General features: G+C 44.8%; 1 protein-coding gene across 1 annotated transcript in view; it reads right to left on the bottom strand.

Annotated features, from left to right (window-relative positions):
- ERLIN2 (ER lipid raft associated 2) overlaps positions 1 to 10,202 on the bottom strand; it is a 333,405-nt gene extending 323,203 nt beyond the window's left edge. The window contains exon 1 of the mRNA XM_060085829.1: positions 10,197 to 10,202. The gene's annotated coding sequence lies outside the window, so the exon portion shown is untranslated. The remainder of the gene's footprint in view (positions 1 to 10,196) is intronic.
- Positions 10,203 to 19,089: the final 8,887 nt, after the last annotated feature.

The following is a 19,089-nucleotide window of genomic DNA, read 5'->3' as shown; positions in this document are numbered from 1 at the left end:
AATGGTGGGGAGTTCATTCTTTTCTTTCTTTTTTTTCTCTGTCAAATGAGGAAACGGATGGGAAGTGGATTTGTTTGTACTGAATACCTAAGTTTGATAGGTCCCTTACATATTTCTTTAGTCTTTATAACAGCTGTGTAAAGTAAACATTATTATCCCCATTTTATAGATTTGAAAATTGAGGCTCCACTTCTGAGTTCCATTCTAATAAAAGCAGGATCTGAGAAGGAAGGAAATCTGATATTCCCCCTCACCTCAGTCTGGCAGCTCCTCCCCTTGGGGTGTGTTGTGGGTGCACTGTCCATATTTATTTGTGTCTGTGGCAGAGCTGTCAATTTTGTTCACTTAACCTATCAAAAAAACTCAAGCAGTTAAATTCTTTTCCAACTACCAAGCTCTTGGAAAATGAGATGCACAAACAGAAGAAAGGAAACTCTCTTTAAGCACATTTATGATTTGCCTTTCTCAAAACAATGGGGCTCTTGCTGGCACAGCAATGCCTAGGCTGGCTTAATAAAGAGACTCATGCCTGGACCACAACAGGCAATTCCTTGGCCATGACATCGTAGGGAAAGGCAAAAGAAGAGATGGCTTCAGTGGGTGAGGGAAGGTAAGACTGCAGAGGGGAGCTACCTCTCTGGCTACATGTGAGAAACCTCTGCCATAGATGACCAACACTCACTGAAAAATTACCAAACACTTGAGGAGAGCCATCAAAATGAGAGAGAGATGATAAAATAAGTTCTTACCTAAAAGGAAATGTAAATAATAGAGCCATCAATACACATCTTTAAAACAATTATATTTGATATCCTTAAGGAGACAAAAGAGGATGTTATATCAATGAAACAAGAACAGGAAATTATGAAACAAACACATTGTTTTAAACAAAAGACCATGATGAGAGCTTAGAAATGAACAAATGATTGCTGTTGAGCAGAATGGATATAGATAAATATTTATTAAGGGATCACCAGGTGCTGGTTGCTGGGGTACAAAGATGAATGAAAACAGACATGTCTATGGACTCATTAACAAGAGAGATTTAAAACTGAATATGATGTTACCAGAGCCTGTGATGGATGGGGATGGGGTTTTACTTAATCAGGGGGATTAGAAAAACCTTCCCCAAGGAAGCAACAACTGAGCTGAGATCTCAAGGATCAGTGGGATCTAAACAGGCAAAAAGGGAGGGTGAGAGTTCCTAGTGGAGGGAGCAGCCTTGCAGATGCACCAACAGAAGAGAATGAAGGCAGGCCAGGTGGGTGGGCCTGAGAGAGAGCAGGAGCCTTGGAGGAGCCACCGCTGGGGACAGGCAGAGGGGGTAGCAGATCGTGCCAACAAGGAGCCATGTTAAGTTTGGACTTGAAGCAAACTTTAGTCAGGAAGGTAGGAAAAAATATCTTATGGTTAAAAGGGCTTGAAAACTCTTCTCCCATAGCCCAGTGTTCAGAATATTTTTGCTCAGAGAGAAAATGCAGCTTTCAGGTTTGAGAAGGAGAGTTGTACTATCACTAAGTTCACAGTCAGCATTTGGCTGAGCACAGGGGGAAGTGAAACCACCCACAAAAATCAGGTGACAGTAACATCGAGAGACGGGGCAACTGGCGATGACAGATGGGAATTAGATTACACTGAGGCTGGAGAGTCAAGTAGGTCATGTGTACGCTGGGGTCACACAGAGCCGGGCAGTGGGGAGAGGAAAGGAAAGCAACCTCAGAAAGAAGCAGATACAGTATGAGAAGGAGGGATGGGGCGATCAAGGGAGACAAAGAGAGACAGACAGAGAGGGAAAGATAGATAGATGATAGATGATAGATAGATAGATAAAGAGAGAGAGAGAGAGAGAGAGAGAGAGAGAAGGAGAAACACTTAGTTCATGATATCTTTCTCATACTCTGTTCCTGTGAAGCTTGCCCAGCTCCTTGAGTTTGCATGAACTTCCTTTTAAGGTTCTGCAAGTATTCTTACCACTAACCTCTATTTAATCTCCTGAGAAAAGAAAGAAAAATAAAGCTATTTCCTACTTAAAGTGAATAAGTCAAATCTGAGATTTATAATAGTGGTCGTCAAAGAAAGAGCTTGACAATCTCCCCCGACAGCAAGTGTAGGTGCAGAAGAAAATACTGCCTGGACGATACCCATCCCCTTAGGTGGTTAAGGGTAATCTTTAGGGAAAGAGGAACTGAAATCTGATAATCCCACAACATTTATAGTCAGTTGCATATCAATATGTCAGCTATTTTGCGTAGTGTTCGGTTTTTACTACAAAGTATAAGTTCAGTCATTATTAACAGGCTTTTAACATCTTCTTTATGAAGACACTAGAAGAACTTTTTGAAGTGTTGCTATAGATAAGCATTTCTACATATCTACATAGAAATGAATTAAGAATGAGGCTTGCAACGTAGGAAGTCCTTGCTAAGACACAAGTGATGTAAGAATTGGTCACTATCTCAGGATTGGCTGGTTAGAATATGGGAGATGTGCTCTTGTTGAGCCCTTTACTATCTCTAAGGAAAGGCTAGCTCTGGGAGGAGCAGGCTCTCCCTGCTTTTTAAGATGTCAAAACATCATGAAATACAGAAAATGAAAACAATGATTAATATAGTTATGTAGAGATATTTCAGAAGGGTGTACCCAGATTGACTCCTAAAGTCAATATTTTGGAGACCAAGGTGGCAAAACCAGATGAGCCGTTCCTCATAAAGAATTCTGTCTTTATTGTATCAGTCAGGGTCTTGTCAGGAAAACAGAAACCAACCTAGGTATTTCAAAAGAGGATATTTAATACAGGGCATAGATTACAAAGATCTTAGAAAATCAAAGAGCAAAAAATGAGAGCTGAAGGTAAGTCAGAGATTAGATTTCCAGAACCTAAGATCATAGAGGGTGAATCACAGCTTCAGAAGCTGGAATATTAGAAGAAACAGTATCAGAGGAAGGAAGGAAAGAAAGGGGAGTGGGGTGTGGGGGAGAGGGGAGAGAGAAAGAGAGAGAGACAGTAAATGGGAAACAAAGACATTTCCTCTCTCTTCATATCTTGATTTTCCTGTCAGTTTGGCAAAACCTAACAGGAAGCCCACAGCCAAAGGAACCTGGGAAATGTAGTTTGCAGACTTCCAGCCCCATTATCCTAGAGGGCAGTTGTGGGACTGAGAGATAATAAGCAAAAAAACTTCCACACTTAAAGCTCAATTTTGTTTGGGTTCAGTTTTGTAAAGAGCTTCACGATGACTAATTATTATTATGAGGCTCTTATTCTAGTCTCAATGGATCTTTCAAATAATCACTTCAACCCATGCTTTCCTCTAAATTAATCAGTAGTTTGACTAATCAGTGTGATTATTTAAGGCCAGGGTACTCTAAAAGAGGACACGTACAAATAAGTTTTGAATTACTCCAGTGAAAGAAAAACGCATGTGTACAAAGAGGTTTTTACCAGTAAACCTTACTGTAGGAAAAGAAAAAACACCTGAAATCAATCTAAATGTTTAATAATACGTGATGAGCTAAGATAATTTTAGTATATTATTTTGACTACTATGTAGCTATTACAAATAATAAATGTTGGCATTATGGAACAAAATTTATCCTTTCAACCAATATATATTGAGCGCCTAGTGGGTGCTGGGCACCGTAATTAATGATTGGCATAAAAAAGACAAATGGGGGCTTCCCTGGTGGCGCAGTGGTTGAGAGTCCGCCTGCCGATGCAGGGGACATGGGTTCGAGCCCTGGTCCGGGAAGATCCCACATGCCGCAGAGCGGCTGGGCCCGTGAGCCATGGCCACTGAGCCTGCGTGTCCGGAGCCTGTGCTCCGCAACGGTAGAGGCCACAACAGTGAGAGGCCCGCGTACCGCAAAAAAAAAAAAAAAAAAAAAAAAAAAAAGACAAATGGGGCTTGGTTCCTTGTTCTTATGGTGCCTATAATCCCATGGAAGAGATGGCCTTATAAACATGAAACAGTGTTTACGAATTACATAAGAAATTAGAATGGCAAATTTTTATATATCAAAATTTTTTATAATGAACGTGTATTATATGTATAATAAAAGTAGTAAATTCTTGTAATACAGTTTTTTTTTTTTTTTTTTTTTTTGCGGTACGCAGGTCTCTCACCGCTGCGGCCTCTCCCGTTGCGGAGCACAGGCTCCGGACGTGCAGGCTCAGCAGCCATGGCTCACAGGCCCAGCTGCTCTGCAGCATGTGGGATCTTCTTGGACCGGGGCTCGAACCCGTGTCCCCTGCATCGGCAGGCAGACTCTCAACCACTGCGCCACCAGGGAAGCCCTGTAATACAGTTTTTTACAACTATGTAAAAATATATATATAATTATTGGAAGAGAACACAAAACAGTGAAAATCGTTGTGTCAGGGTCATCCTACTGTGATGATTAGTTTTATACATTTACTTGGTCAGGTTCTCACATCTGGTGATTTCATCAAACACTAATGGTGGGGCTGCTGTGGAGGTATTCTGTAGATGTGATTAGCATCTAATATTATTTGAATATACATAAAGGAGATGATCCTTGATAATGTGGGTGGGCCTCATCCAATCAGTTGAAGGCCTTAGGAGCAAAAACTGAGGTTTCCCAGGGAAGCTTTGCTTCAAAATTGTAGCACTGACCTCTGCCTGACTTTCCAGCCTGCTGGCCGGCCTTATAGATTTCAGACTTGCCAGCCTCCACAGTTGTGTGAACCAACTCCTTAAAATATACTTCTTTATTTCATATATATTTTTATTATTTATATTACATAATATATATTCATATATGATATATTATTATATATATTATATTATTTCATATATATATCTATGAGAAATGCACACACACACAAGTATCTCCCATTGGCTCTGTTTCTTTGGAGTACCTGGACTGATTCACCTACTAAACTTTTTTCTTTTAAACAGTCCGTAATTTAATGCTGGTTTTATCATGCATCATTTCTTTATAGCCTCTTCTGTCCTGACTGTAACTAGACTCCTCTTTGGTTATCTTTTCTCAGCCCTCCAAGAACTTCTACCTACAGTTGGTCCACAGATTCCCAAAGGCTATACAGGCTCTAATGGAGGTGAAGGCTGGAATGTATTAGCTTGTGTGGTGTCTTTTTCCCCTTCGAACTGGCTGCCGGTCAGTGGGTCAATGCCAATGGCTGCTCTCAGTCTCAAGGCCAGAGCAGCTCCATGAACTCCTCTGTCGGCCCTTCCTTAGATCCCAGAGAGCTGTGCTCCCAGCAAGGAATGGGTGTCCGTTAAGGACAGTCGTTTAGTCTGGCTAAGATTAGCACAGATGTCCCAGGAGCCTGGTGAGTGTGCTGCCTTTGGCGTTCTTTCTTCTCCATCCTGCCTAAATGGGGATTGAGGAGTGACATCTAACTGTTCAGTTCACCAGCCCAAAGCATGGTCTGTATTTCTTGAGAGGTACAGACACTGTTGAAAGGATACAGGCTCCGTGGACAAAACATTGGATTTCAGTCTCAACTCAACTACTTTCTGGCTGTGTGACTATATCCAGGTTACTTAACCTCTCTGTGCCTCAGCTGTAAAGTGGGGATGCTAATTCAACCAAACCTGCAGGGTTGTGGTGAAGATATCAAATAGAATGTGAATTTTCTAGTGCATAGCAAGGGTCCCACAAATGGTAAGTGCTATTTCTATATGCCTGAGCTTGAGGGTAGACTTTGGGAAAAGTTTTTGATGCATGTCAACCACCTAATAAGTAGAGACCCTGGTCCATCCCCACCTTCCAGATCTGACTGAGGATAAAGAAACCACTGTCAAAGCGCACTGAACCCTCAAAAGAAACATGGATTTTATTGTCATTTAATGCTAACATGTTAGCAAAGATCATAGATTAATCAAGTCTACAAATAAGTAGGGAAAAATTTACCATCACCCAGAAATTTTGTTTTGCAAAATTTCCTCTTTAGCCAGAAGGTATGCAGACAGTAAATAAATAGCCTTCCCGCACCCCCCTCTACTTGGCATCTTATTTATAATTAACTTGGGGAGGTGGGCAGGTATCTATTTGCACTACAACAACCATATTTTTCAAGGCCAAGGACTCAACTCCAGTTAGCTTTCACATACCTGCATGTGGATTATCCACCTGATGAAGCATCTTCCGGGAAATTTTTAATCCAAAACAGGCTCTCTCCTAGCACCCCCTCTCCCTGCTCTCCTTCCCTCAGCCCTCACCCAGCTGATGTGTGCTTAGGAAATGCAAACTAATTTTAAAATTCGCTGGAGCAAAACACCATTAGAATGGTTAAGTCTGCTGCCAAAAATAAAATCAGCTAATGCATTTCATATATTTAGATTTCCAAAATTAAGTTGAAATGATGCTTTAGTTCATCCAAAGTTTGGGCTTTATACACATCACCCCATATCTCTGCTAATTGACCCTACTTTTTTTCTGGCAGCGATAAATTTGATTTTCTTGTAACCTTTTCCATACCCCAGGGTGATGTTTTTACTCTCTCATCCTGCTGAAGCGAGGTCACGAGCCCCGTTGAAGACGGTGGAGAAGAAACTCCTCTGGGTTGGGGAGAAGAAGACAACAGACAGAGCAGTTCTGTCTCAACCAAGGCTCCTCCATTCTTTAGTCCCTCTACCAAGCCTGGCCAGACAGTGAGGGGCCCAGCTGGGGAAAGGGGACCCAGTAAAACCAGGGGCGGGCACCAAAAGAGATACAATCAAGGCTCCAAAGATGTGCTGCTGACTTCAAGGAGCTCAGAGTCTCTTTGGAGAGACAAGATTAGCCTGGCAGTATAACACACATCATAGAATAAAATTAATTGCCAAATGGGGTGGCATAGACTCTAAGATGGAACTCCAGGGAGCGATCATCTGTGAGGACGGGATTTGTCTTCACGATGGAGGAAGCACCTGAGTTAGGAGCCGGCTAGATGGTGGGAAGGGGGGCGGGGTTTCTGGTGAAAGAGTCAATTGGAACAAATGTGTAGAAATGAGCAGGTGTAGACAAGAGAAGTCAGCCTATCTGAAAGAGCAGCACTGCAGAAGGGAGTTGTCGAAAATACAGGTGTGCTAAGACTCTCTCGGTTGCAAGCAACAGAAAACAATCTGATCTACCTTAAGAAAAAAGGGGAATTTATTTTAGGACTACAACGGAGCCTCCTGGGCCCTGAGACAAGAAGAGTCCAGCTCACCACAACTTGAACTTGGACATATTAATATAGTTTACGGTGTATTTTTATTTTTATAATTTTACTTCTCCATCTTTCCTAACTTATTTTTTATATTTCTTTAAATCTCAAGAAAGAGACCCATTTGGATAACGCATTTTGTACCATTATATTTTCTTTCTTTCTCCTTCTGCTGACTAACTGGTATTTCCTACTCTTTTAATATATTAGGAAAATACCGCAAGCATCTTATCTTGTAGTCAACACAAGACTTCCTTTACATGGTATTGAAATCCAGCCTTTGGGGCCTCCCTGGTGGCGCAGTGGTTAAGAGTCCGCCTGCCGATGCAGGGGATACGGGTTCGTGCCCCGGTCTGGGAGGATCCCATATGCCGCGGAGCGGCTGGGCCCGTGAGCCATGGCCGCTGGGCCTGCGCATCCGGAGCCTGTGCTCCGCAACGGGAGAGGCCACAACAGTGAGAGGCCCACATACCGCAAAAAAAAAAAAAAAAAAAAAAAAAAAGGAAATCCAGCCTTTGTTTGAACAACTGAGAGCTCATTGCTTTGTAAGCCATCCCATTTCATTGTGAGCTGAGCTTGTTAGCAAGTTGACTCTAAAATTATAACGATTTAATTGTAGGATCCCCACTTGTTTATACTTTACATCAAAAGAGAGCTTTGAGTTTGTCACTCTTCTGCTCAAGCTCCCCAAATGGTGCCCGATCACCTTATAAGTTTAGAAAAAAAAAGAAAAGAAAGGAAGGGAATTTGTTTTAAGGATTTGAGGGAGTCTCATGGGACCGAAGGGCTCACGGGTGCAAGGAACATCATACCAGGACCCAGGAGGCTCTTACTGTGCCTCCGGTCTCCACTTCTCTGAATCTGTTTTTGCATTCTTGGGGCAGATGATTGCTGCCCTCAGCATCTTTTCTAATTCCCTTGCAGCCTACTGGCTGTTATTCTGCCTCAATTCCAAATTCCTGGGAGGGAGAGAACCCAAGTGGTCTAGGTCTGGTCCAACCAATTATGATGGGGTGGGAGGGTTCGCACAGCGCAAGAGAAAACAGGGTTGCTGGTGCCCCTCCTGGGGGTGGGGGTGTGTGTGGAGCAGCCCTAGAAAAGGAGGAAAGAATTGATCGGGTAAGTGAGTAAAATGGGCTAAGACAGGCCTCCTGCCATTCGATTTTTCCAGTCTTTGAGGAAAATCGCGTGGAAATATTTCAGTTGGCTGGGGTTCTAGGGGGTTACCTCACTTTCCGCGAATACTGAAAAATGCAGATTTTTTAAAGCAGAGGAATTGAGTTGTGATCACTCACTTCATAAAAGGGATTATTCACTTTGGGGGAGATGTACCAGGATTCCTTTCCACTTCAAATGATATTTTTCCCATTATGCCTCTAATTATGCACATCTTCTCTGTAATGCGTCTGCTTCCCTTGATCTGGGGACCTTCCTTCAGTGAGATCCAGGATCCCTCCCCTGGCACCCTCAGTGCTGGCAGGACCTGGGAGGAAGTGATGCTCATGGCGTTTGGCCAATGGCTGCCCACTGGCTAGAGTGTGAGCTTCCCGAGGGCAGGGATAGGCCTTTGGCTCCTTTGTACCGGTCCAGTGTCTGACTCAGTGCTGGTCACCCGGCCATGCTGATGAAGACTTACTGAGCTGCATGAATAAAGCCAGTTTCCAGATATAAGCAATTCCTAGCCAAGGAGTAGCTGAAGGAAAATATAGCTTTATTGTAAGCAAGGGAAATAGGCATAAGTCCTTTCCTGCAAAAACATTATATATGGCACTGCTTCTTCTGGTTCTGCCAGCAGTCTCTTACGGGCTGGATGACCCCAACTCCTGTTTAGTCTCAGGACATACTTGGACTTGATCCACCTCACACAGGGCCCTGAAACCTTATTTACATCCCCTTGCCAAAGGGGAGCCTTGTGCCAGTCAGACCCAGGTGCCACCACCTCCCTTTGGGAAAGACAGGAAGCTGCCTCTGGTCACCAGAGAGAAAAACCTCACCGCTTTCATGGAGGTCTTGAGGATGCTGGCTAGCAAGGAGGAGGACCGGCCACCGTCCACCTCCGGCCCCCATACTCAGCCCTCTAAACAGAGCCTGAGGTGAAAGTCTGTCCGGGGGACGGCCCATCCTGGCGAACTCCCTGCCTTGGATGTGAAGAAGGCGACAAATGAGACAAAATGAAAAATATAATGATGCATATTATATTAATCATCCTCCCTTTTTCTGACACCATAAATCTTCTCTTTAAACTCCTGGTGGTGATTGCATCATCTCCCTCTCTCCTCGAAACAGCACAGATTAAGATAAAGTGATGGTGCTGTGTCAAAGGGAGCTTTACTGCCACACTTGGGATACGAAGAGAGAGGTTAATTTATCATCACTGGGGAAACTGACAGAAGAGAGATCTACTACCGAAAGGGGGTTTAGCACAGGCCCAAGAAACTTCACACTATTTTTACCATCTGTCACATGCTCTAATAAAGCAGGGCAAAATATGAAGAAAGGAAAAATGAACTATCAAACACTGATGTAATGCAGCCCATAAATCTAATTTAATTACTTTGCATGGAGACAGGTCCTCGAGTCTGTGTGAATATACTGGATTTTCTTGGCAACTTAACAACTAAGTGTTTTAATAACATCACACTATAATTTATTCTGCTTGAAACACAAAACCCCTTTTGTGAGAGTTTCATTTTTGAGAACTGTTAATTTTTTCGGCTAATGTCAAAACTGGCATAAATTCACGTGTGAACTTGAAGCCTGACTGTGAAAAAGGCTTAGGTTACTGCCTGCCTTTTTATTGTTGGCACTTTTCCCCTCTTCTGCATGCATTAGAAATAATTGGGCTTTGTTGATGACTTAGGTGAGGAGAGTTGTCTTGCAATTAGATTTTAATATAATGACAAATGGTGTGTGAGAGGGAAAGCTTTGTAAAATATAAAGAGGTAAGAAAATGCAATGGGAAAAACTAAATTCCTCATTTTCCAGAACAACAGCCAAACCCAAAGGGCAGTATTCTTGGAACCAGGCTGTCCCCGGGACCATGAGAATTTCACTCTGGAGGATGTAAGATCTCAGGGCTAAAAGGATGCTGGGAATGCAGGTCTGCCCTAGAGGGAGCCACTGGGAGCAGAAAATAAATCAAAAATAAAATTAATATTCATCGGGTGTCTTCCCGAATTTGGATGCAGTTACAGAAATTATTGTTAATAATGAAAGCCATATATCAAAGGTTATAAAATTCATCTGTGCTAGGACACTATTTTTTTAGGCTTTGTTCTGAACCATTAAAGATGACATATTGCATTTGTGTGCCTCTGTGTATAAGAAGATACATTTAAGTATGATTCTAACCTAAACTGGCAATTTTGGCATTGAACCTGAGCTCTTAAATGGGACCTGTGACACTACCGTCCAGAGGAGATTCGGCTGAACTCGTCTGTTCTCTCATGACCTCACTGGTAGGGCAGGATGGATGGGTAATTAATTTGTTAGATCATAAGTGCTTCATGTTGGGAAAATAAAACTCTCGGTCTCTTGACAAATTCAATTGAAATATAATTTGGGGGAAAAAAAGGTAAAAAAACCCCAAACAACCTGTTCCCCTCCACTCCTCCCCACACCCCAGACTCTCACATGAAAAGAAAACCAAAATGTCGAGATACATAATCTGATGGAGTTCATTTCTTTATGCCTTTAGCAACACTTAATAAATCCTTACTACATGGAAAACTCTGGAGGACACAGTTTGGGGGCATTTGTAGTCTGGCAGCACAGATACATTAGACAGAAGAAAAATCTGTATTTACTACATTCTAAGAAACTTTAACCTGGTGGGTGATATCAGTGGGTCCATGGCAAGGGCAGATATAGAGCTGGCCGTGGTATGGACTTTGGATAAAACAGAAATGATTCATCTGGAAAATTCTAACAAGTACCAAACCCATCAGGAAATGGGCCACATACGCGTATGGTTGAATATTTATTGAGTGTCACTGGTGTTTTGCTATATGTTAAATATCTAGATGGATTCAAGGGCCTTGAAGCCAGGAAACCGAGGTGCAAAGGTTTTCACAGAAGTGCTTTCAAATAAATTTCCCCTCATGCTTTTTTTTTTTTCTGAAGTTCACATTCCCCTGTTCAGACTTGGAAAACGCTCAATTCTTGTGGTTTCTTGTTCTGTGGAATTTGTGTGGGAGAAAAATGGACAACCTTGAACTCTGAATGAAGCTCAGTGTGAAGAGCGGTGGTTTTCAGCTGTGCTATTTCAAACGCTCTCATTGGTATTTTTAAGGACTTCCCACATATTCGGTTACTGACCTGGGGCCTGGAAAAGTGAACATTAAAAATTAAAAAAAAATCAAACTACCAGCATTTTTACTTATGAACTGACTCGGTTATAGGCCAACTATCCAACAGCCTTAAAATTAGTGTGCAAATTGAGAGTTTGAAGGGTTTCTTTTTTGGCATTTTGATTTCCTCATCTGAAAAATGGGGCTATTAATACCTACCTCCTGGGGTGACTGTGAGGTTTAAATGTGCCTACGTAGGTGAAGCATCCGGCGCGCTAAAATGATGGCTGCAATTATTATTTTATTATTATTATTTTGATTTTGCTCTCCCTCCTTCTCTTCCTCTGGCACTTCTAATCAGCCCCCTCTCCCCTCCCCACCCCGTTCAAGTACTTTTTTTGCAGACCTGCTGGAATCCACTTCATTCAGCCTCCCCCTTCTGGCCCAGCTGCAGACTGCAGCTACGTCACTTAAAAAATAAATACCTTCAAAATAGGGAATGTTAAAAAAAAAAAACATCAGGTGAACCCAGGGTGTTTTCTGGAAATGAACCTCATGAAGGACTCACTGGGAAGAAACAAAAAGAGCCCAAGGTCTGTGTGTGCTCCGCAGCAAAAGAAGAAACTGCAAAGGAGTCCAGGTTCTCAGAAGTCCAGGAACGCCTTTCCAATCAAGGCGGGTGGGCTTGGGGAGTATCCCAGCAGATAAAAGGCCAGCAAAATTTATAGCGCTGCCTCCTTTAATCGGTAACTGTTAGCCTAAGTGCCCTGACACAAGGTGAACTTGACCTTTCCTATAAAACCGTCGTACGTGAACTCTCCATGCCGCTCCGAGGCTCTTCATTTTCTTCTTTTAACAGGTACCTTGCTGGTCAAGATGACAGATCATTTACATTAACAGATTTTGCGGGAACGTTGCAGGTCGAAGCTGGCAGTGCATTAGCCCCAGGTGACCTGGGCAGCCAAGAGTGGGGACTTGAGAAGTCCAAACGGCCAACACCCCCGCGTGGTAGGAACGAAGTTTCAAGCAAGCGCCTTCAAACCACATTGGTCCCTGTTGTGGAACCGAGAGAGGCTGAGTGAATCTTAAAGACTTGTCTCCACACCTTCCAGGTTCCTTGTTAATAGATGTTTGGTTCATTCATGTATTCATTTAGGCATCAAACATTTGGTGCGTCCTTATTACGTGCCGAGCATTATGGCTGGTGCTGAGAATGCTAGGAAAGGGCAGACTGGCTCTGCCCTCAAGAAGCACTGAGTGGACGAAAGGACACGGACACAGACTCCCTAAACCACAATATGATGTAAAAACCACGAGATGATCGGAATCTGAGCAAAGTTCTGCAGGAACGGAGGACACCCTTACAGAGGAACCGGGGAAGGTTTCTAAGGCTATCTTTGGAGCTGGGGATAGAAAGATGAGCAGTATTTGTCCCAGGTACAGCAGTGGGAGGAACGGCATTTCTGGCAGAGGGCACAGCATAAGCGGAGACTAGGAAGTGACCACTCGATAACTGGTCCTGATGGCTTAGAGGCCCCCGTGGTCTGTGCTTTGCTGTTATGTAAGCTCACAGGCAGGGAGGAGGTGAGTAAAAGGGCCAGTAACTCTTTAGCTGTCCGGTTGCCTAGACCTTGTTCTTCAAGTCCAAGGGTCCAAGGAACAGAGAGATTGAGAAGCTCTGTTGGGTTCTGCCCATCTGCACAAGCAATGGTTCCAGAAGGTCTTGTGAATGTCATCTGACTTCCAGAAAGGGACCCTGAAGATTGCTGGCCAAACTTGGCAGTGTCCATTCGGACAAGGAGGTGTTGGTTTTGATGTACCTGGAGGGCCTGAAAATCCCCACTCCTGGCCAATGCATTCCTGCGAACCAGAGCAAAGCACTTTGTTGAAGCATCATCACCTAGGTAACCCCGGGGAGAGGTCATGGTCACCACGGTCATTTACTGAACACTCCTCCTGGACCCACCACTGTTCTAAGTGCTCCACTAAGTCCTCATAACACACGAAGAGAGCAGGTCTATTATCACTTAACCATTTTACTAAGGAAGAAACTGGCACAGACGGGGGGGTGCCTTGCCCAAACTCACACAGCCAAGAAGGACCAGTGCACCATTCTGACCAGCCCAGAGCCTGTACTCTCAACCAACTTCCTACATCCACCCAAGAGAGTGAAGCAACCAGGACACACTTACTATGCTAGATGCTTCCTTTATGTACATCATCTCATGGTGTAATCAGCATGACAGCTCTGCGAGACAGGCATTATTTTGCAGATGTGGAAACTGAGGCTCCGAAAGATTAAGTAACTGATCGTCAAATAGCCAGTAACTGATGAAAGTGGCATGTCAGCTTAGATGTGCCGGAACCTGAAAGCTGATGTCCTTTCCACTCTTGCATGCTGAATTTCCAAGAAAGAATCTCGGTAGCTGCTACATCTTTTTCCTGCCATTCAAGGAGGTAGGCATTTCACTGAACAACTGCTCCCCTTGTGAATGACCATCCAGGAAACTCCTCTCTACTCCCTCTCTGGACTGCAAGGCTGATCTTTACTTCTAAGATGGTATATTCTGGATGCTGGTGATCTTTGCCCCGCCGGCCCAAATTTTTCCAAATAGGGTGAAGGCAAACTCCACGCAGTTTCTGTGGGTGGGAAGTGAGTCATATATACAGGGGAACCTTATTTTAGTAGAACTCAAGAGCCAAAGTAAAGTAGAGTTGTTCACCTTTAGAGAAGGAATATTCGTAAGCTACTGATAAGTAGGCAGCTCCTATAGTGTGTTTAGACGGAGGATCAGCAAACATTTTCTGCAAGTGGCCAGATAGCAAATATTTCAGTCTTTGCCGAACTTATACATGTCTTGCACATAATGTCATGTGTCTCTGTCACAACTATTCCATCATGCAAAAGCAGCCATGGATAATAAGTAGATGAAATAGCATGGCGACGTTCCAATAAACCCTTATTTATGGACGCTTGTATGTGAATTTCATGTAATTTTCATGTGTCACAAAATATTCTTCTTTGATATTGGTATTTTCCAACCGCTAAAAAATGTGAGAACTAGCTCACAGACCAGAACAAAAACTCACGATGGACTGGGTTTGACCCGTGGGCTGTCGTTACATGGTTTATTTTACAAAATTGTATTCTGTACTTGTTAGAAAATCGAGTGTGTAAATCAAAACACAAGAGACATCTCTTATAAACCACTTAAACACTCATCTACATTTTTGGAAAATCAATGCCTCATTAATTGAGTCCTTTGAATACATTTGCACCCTGAAGCCCACAGAAGGAAAAAATCATACCCTGTTGAAGAGAAGTTGACACTTTCCCCACAAGACAGACTGAAGAGGGATTTACGGCGATGTCCGGGATGATGCTGACTGCTTGCCTCCAGGTTTTTTTTTCTAGGGAAACATTCTGTTTGGAGTGTTCATGACTCTAGATAAAGTGTTGCCTGGCCAATCTTTAGACTGATTTGCAATATCCTCCTTCGTATCAAAGGCTTTGTCTTCTCATTAAGGACTTCACGCTCATTTTCAAGGTTTTCCTCCATCTTTTTCAATCAAGATTGGAAAGGTGCCGGGACTTCTCTGGCAGTCCGGTGGTTAAGACTCTGCGCTCCCAATGCAGGGCACATGGGTTCGATCCCTGGTCGGGGAACTAGGATCCTGCATGCCACACCAGGCGGCCAAAAAAAAACAAGATTGGAAAGGTACCATTTCTGAAAGTCATTCAGTAGCTTTCGGGAGAGGTGCAGCAGCTCTTGGGACCCTGTCAAAGAAGAAACTCCAACAGCTGAAGGACCCAGGTCTTGAGATAGCTCAAAGAAAGAGCAAAGACTGGAACGTGGGAGAACTGTCCCTCTGAGGTCCTCCCCAGCAATGCTTTCTCCCCTCCATTCCTTGGCTTGCCCTGATGGCTGGCACTTTCTCTAGAATTCAGTGAACTGGAGCCCACGTTCCATAGCAGTAGTTTTGCTGTCTCAGCATCGACCCCCCCCCAACTCCTCTCACCCCTCTTTAGCCACTAATTTCTTGTTAACTTAAAAGAAGGGAGAGGACAAGCCCTCTTGGTCTCTGCTGTCCCTGGTAAAGACTTGTCCTTGTCCCGCTGATACGTGTAAGTGTTGAGGGAGAGACTTGGACCCAGATGTGCCCCTCGAAGCACTGATCCTAGAGGACAAGGCTGGCACGGGGGCATGGGGGGTTGGCCATGGTGCTCTGGGATTCCTCCCACCCACCTCTTACCTGCGTGCCTCCTGCCCAAAGAGAAGACCCGCATCTCACTGGCCACAGGTGGAAGGGGTGATTCGGGGGCCTGCTCTCTCGGGCATCTGTCCTGCTATAGGAAACCCAATCTATGCCTTTCACGAGGATGGCAGCGTGGATTCATTTCTGCAAATCCCTCTCCTCTTCCCTCTGAGGGAGGGCTGGCCAGGGGATTGATCTCAGGTCAGAATTTGATTTTGGAACAGGAGCCTCTCTTTCTTCTGGGCCCTCCCTGCTCTCTCTGCCCTGAGGTGGACAGTGCTGAGGGACAGGCAGGTGGGGTCTGATGCACCAGGACCGAATGATGAAAGATTTGAGCCCCTGGGACAGACTCAGGGGTGTGGCTGACTCCCCCTGGCTTTGGGAGCCAAGCTCATTGATGGGGATGTGGTGGGGATACATGAAGCTCTAGATCCTGGTTACACGTGGGTTGGGGGAGATAGTTGGAGCAGAAAATAAGGGAGGAAAGAGCGCCTTTTGTCCCATCCCCTGCCCCATTTGCCCCTGCCTCTCGCTGCCCAGGCCCTGCATGTTGCCTCTGTGTCTTCTCACTGCTAGACTCCGCCAAGGAGGGGGGCTCTTTCGGGCTGATCCCGTTTGTAGGAAAGTGTACTCCACCTTTGAGGTATGTTTTGAGAGGTGTCAGGAGGCTCCTGTATCAGTCAGTCAATACCCCTGAAACACTGCATAACAACTACCCGAAACTCAGTGACATAAAGTAAACACTCACTGGTTCTCATGACTCTGCAGGTCAGCTGGAGGTGACTGGGACTGGGTGGATCTAAGCTGGGCTTTTGTGGGCCTGCTTGGTTCTGATCCATGCGTCTCTCATCTTCCTCATGGGACCAGTGGAGTAGCCTGGACACCTTCCTTGTATGGCAATGCCCAAAGTGCAAGGGCACAAGTGGAAATACTCAAGGTTCACTGGCCAAAACAAATTATGTGGCCAAACCCAAAGTCAAGAGGCTGGGAAACAGGACCTGCCCCAATGGGGGGCGGAGCAGGGCACTGCATCCTTATATCACAAAGACCACCCACACGGTGGTGGATGCAGGATCAGGGCCTCCAGTATAATTGATCATATTCCCCCCTCGAAATATCTTCCCCCAAGTACCTGTGGCATGGCTTAGAATCCCTGCTATTCAAATTACTCCTTTGCATTAAAATATTGTCTGCGGGGCTTCCCTGGTGGCGCAGTGGTTGAGAGTCCGCCTGCCGATGCGGGGGACACGGGTTCGTGCCCCGGTCTGGGAGGATCCCGCGTGCCGCGGAGCGGCTGGGCCCGTGAGCCATGGCTGTTGAGCCTGCGCGTCCGGAGCCTGTGCTCCGCAACGGGAGAGGCCACAACAGTGAGAGGCCCATGTACCGCAAACAAACAAACAAAAAATATTGTCTGCATAAGGCCCTAGTGAGGGGTAGAACATTTATGCCTAAAGCCTTAACTTCTCAGCAGCCTTAGGCAAGTAGTCAGCAGACACAGGGTTTCTGAGGGAGTGGTGGTCAGGACAGAGACATTCTGCAGGGCAGTTGGACCACACGAGGCCGGGTGGCTGGAGTCACCCTGCCCTGAACATTCCAGTCCTTTGCACCCGCCCACTCTTATTCTCATTCCCCTTGTTAGGAGAGAGCTACAGAAATCCTTCATCTTCCAGAGAAACACAGATCATTGCAGGTGACTAGAAAATCCCTAGGTTGGAAACATTCAGAAAACAGGAGAAAACTTTGTATGAAACACATCCTCGGCTTTTCCACGATGTCAGAATGTTTGTCTCTTTTTGTTTTCTGTTTGGGCACATGGAACACGTGAGGACGGGTGGGCGGCTGCGTGAGAGTGTGGAGGTCTGTGTTTGTATGCGTGCGCTTGTGTTCATGTTTTTGCCAATATGCCTGTCTCAGTGACGCTGAAAAATCTGTCTTAGGCTGGGAACAGAAAGAGGTTTTCATTATTAGACAATATTATCACCAAATAGTTTTGTTTTTTTAATGTGAGTTAAGAGGATCAGACTCCTTCTGAATACAGTTAAAAAGAGGACTCTGTGTGTGTGTGTGTGTGTGTGTGTGTGTGCTGTGTGCCATGTGCTGTGTGCCTTGTACTGGGGGTAGGGTGTAAATAGAGAGATGTCTTCACCCCACAACCTCTCGGGTTCTATTTCTGCTACTACCAAAATGAATTTGATAAATTAACTTAGAAATTATACAGTTGTAGAAAAACTGCCCCTCTTAATTACATATGATTTCTAGTAGGTTCTCTCTATCTACGTATCCATCCCTATGTAATTTTTAGTCTACTTAGTACCTTGTACTGCCGACCTTTTTATTTTTAACAGATGGGGGTGGGGAGGGAGGAGGGGCTGATGTTCTTTTGCTGGCTCTAAGGCAAAGCATCCTCCTGTATTTAAATTCAGTTGTAGTTCATAGCTGGGTAGATTGGTTCCTGCTGAAGACACCACGCTCAGTGCTATCCCCTAAAACACCTCAGAGCGTGTATGCATAAAGGAGATTGTAGATTAGGTTACCGGGAAAGGAAATGTACAAATGTACCTCTGCAAGAAGATGAACTGATGGAAGCAGCAAGTTGCTGATGAAGGCCGTTTGTGTAAGAGCAGGGCCCTGGCGCCCGGGGCCCATCTGTCTCTTCTGTCACTCTCTCCCTGGCTGCCTGTGCGGAAGGCAAGCAGCCCTGGGCTCCCCGTGTCTGTCTCCTGCCTCTATCTCCTCCTCCCTCCGCGGGAATCCTGTCCCCCTGGGCCCCAGAGGCATGAGCTCCAGTGGAGGGAAATCAGGAGGGAGTGGATAAGGCTGATAAGGGTCCCCTTTCCAAATCCCTTTTGCTGTAACCCATCTTGGCCGCTGCTAACCTTTGGCCAACATAGCGACCCAAAGCCGCTCCCAGGAAATCAGTGTCTTCTCCCCCCACCTCCAGGAGCCTGGGATGTTAAGACCCACTCACAATTTGGGCCTTTGCAGGTTCCAGTTCCCTGATCTCGACACAGTGTTAAAGATGTACAAGGTACTCGTAAATATATAGCAACAGGGGTTGGCGGCTAAGAAGCAATTCTTTGCCCCTTCTGAATCTTCCCCTCTGGGTGCTACTCAGTTCTTTGGTTTTTCTCCTTCTTAAATCTCTCTCTCTCTCTCTCTCTCTATCCACACACACCGAAGTCTCATTCCACACCCCCCCATCTCATCTCCCTCCTATTGAAAGTAACAACCAACCACTCCAAACCCTCTCCAAGGTAAAACACACGAGTCCACCACTTATGCCATGTTCCATGTAATTATGAATTCTGTTCGATGGACAAATTACGATACAGTTGTGCTCGTGCTGAGTAGAGTGTGGAATTCACCTTT

This window comes from Mesoplodon densirostris, chromosome 20 (assembly GCF_025265405.1).
Source record: "Mesoplodon densirostris isolate mMesDen1 chromosome 20, mMesDen1 primary haplotype, whole genome shotgun sequence".
NCBI classification, from domain to species: Eukaryota; Metazoa; Chordata; class Mammalia; order Artiodactyla; family Ziphiidae; genus Mesoplodon; species Mesoplodon densirostris.
Note: the sequence above shows the minus strand (reverse complement) of the source record. Positions and strands in the feature narration are given on the sequence as shown.